Below are 2,132 nucleotides of genomic sequence, written 5' to 3' on the forward strand. Positions count from 1 at the left end.
GTAATAAAACTATTTACAAATCTTTAAAATTTGACATATTTTTATTATTATTTTTTGTAGTAACGATTCATATTTTTGAATCTTTTTTAAATTTATACATCATTTTATCAAGTTGAATGCATAAATTGATAAAACTCAAAACCAAGTCCAAACAAGAACTCAAGAAATCTTTTTTATTATATAAATTTATCAAAATGTATAAAATTGCTCCCTAAATAAATGATAAGATATCATTATTACAGAGTGCAAAACGAAATGAAATAACCTAAAATTTTGAAAAATAAAGCAAAAATCTCACTACAAAAAGAATAAAACAATCCATACTTTTACTCATTCACATTCCAAAATAATCATTTTCATAGTAGTTCATTCTTTTTATTTAACTCCACTTTTATATACACGTTAATGAATACTAGTAATTGGTATTTGTTAAATCTAAATTCATTTATGATATTTCGAATTATTTTTTTAGCGTTACAATAAGATTGGGAAAAACTATATCAAAAGGAAAAACATCTTATCATCAAATAAATTGTTTAAAAACTATGAATAATAATTCAATTAAACATTACAAATTTCTAATTTATTGACACAAACACAAAGTGCTAGTACATGGATTCATTAGAACACCATAAATAAGTAAATAAATACATTTAAATTAAAATCTAAAAAAAAAACAAGAACAAACTACAATTCATATTTCTTCTATTCACCGCAACAAGGAAAGCTATCAGAAGCAAATGATATTTGGATCACAGCAACACTCGTCAGCAAAACAACAGCAACACAGAACCGCTAGACTACAAATTAAAACATTATTCCAATTAAAACATCAATCCATTAATAAACCAAATAATAAAATGCATAAAAAATGGATGAAAATAGGAAATATATTTTTTAAGGAAAGGCGGGAAATACATACCAGCCTTCAAAGAAACCACGTCGTCGGGGAGGAGGAGGTGCGGCGTATTGAGGTGGTGCTATCACCGACGATTCTTGATTATAACCTTCTCCTGTTGAAGATGATCGTTAATTGTTTTGTGAATTGTAAGTGAGATGAATAAAGGATCGAGAAATGTGAAGTAGATTCGTACCTTGAGCAGGGTAAGCATAATCATGTTTTGGTTCATTCATGATTTGTTAAAGAGAGCAGGTTGTGTAAGGTGGAGTGAAGGAGGTGGGTTGATTATATAGAGGAGTAAATTACACGAATGGTCCATGTGGTTTAGAGTAATTTATATGTTTGCTCCATAATTTAAAATTTTAACTTGGGCCGTTTATATAGTGTGATTTTGTTGTGCCTTTAGTGTCTGACAGACTTAAAATTACCATGTTATCTTTTTTGTTTATTTCACTATTTATTTATAAATTAAATATAAAAAATAAATGTAAATAGACGTCTTCTCCAAGCATCCATTGATCTTTAACAATCGGCCTCTCCCTTCCCTTTTCAATTTGTTGTCCACCATCTCCATCCCGGCCTAATTCCCTCTCACACGTCTTATCCGAAAACTAATTCCCCCTCATGGTAACTAAAAATTTAATAGAATGCAATATGCATAAGAAATAGAGCATTTTTAGAGCGTGTAGGTTTGCATAAGAAATAGAGCATCTTATCTGAAACCTAATTCCCTCCTCGTTTATAACCATTTTTATTTTTATTATTTTTGAAAATAGAGCGTGTAGGTTTGCATAAGAAATATAGATGGGAAGGTATTGTTGTAATTTTTAACCCTACTTTTTTTGTTTTGTTATGGGAAGAAGATTGGTGTTGTATCAGGGGAAAGTAAAAAATGATGTCTATTTAATGTAATTTCCAACCCTATTGTTCTAGTTTAGTTATTCAGATGATTGTTCAAAATAGGTGGTGGTTGATGGTTGTGATGGTCGTTGCACGCAAGAGAAGAGGAGACAAAGTAGATGAAATTATGAAACTCAAAATTAAATCCCAGATAAAATCTGTAATACCAGCATTTTCTGTTAAAGCCTCTTGTAGAATAATCGTTATTTATCTTAGTAAATTAATGTAAATATTATCGTAAATAAATAAATAAAGGATTCTTCATATGTTATGTGTTAAATGAATATTTGGTAATACAACATGACAATATTATTATTTAAAAAGATAAAAT

At 28.7% G+C, this 2,132-nt stretch overlaps 1 long non-coding RNA gene across 1 annotated transcript; it reads right to left on the reverse strand.

Moving 5' to 3' along the window:
• Positions 1-576: 576 nt before the first annotated feature.
• On the reverse strand, positions 577-1,156 carry LOC145094658 (uncharacterized). Its single transcript, XR_013703470.1, has 3 exons — positions 1,095-1,156; positions 923-1,013; positions 577-800 (listed from the first exon to the last, which is right to left on the reverse strand). It is a non-coding gene; the product is annotated as an uncharacterized LOC145094658 (long non-coding RNA).
• Positions 1,157-2,132: the final 976 nt, after the last annotated feature.

This window comes from Lactuca serriola, chromosome 3 (assembly GCF_051521515.1).
Source record: "Lactuca serriola cultivar US96UC23 chromosome 3, Lser_US96UC23_V15, whole genome shotgun sequence".
Classification (NCBI taxonomy): domain Eukaryota; kingdom Viridiplantae; phylum Streptophyta; class Magnoliopsida; order Asterales; family Asteraceae; genus Lactuca; species Lactuca serriola.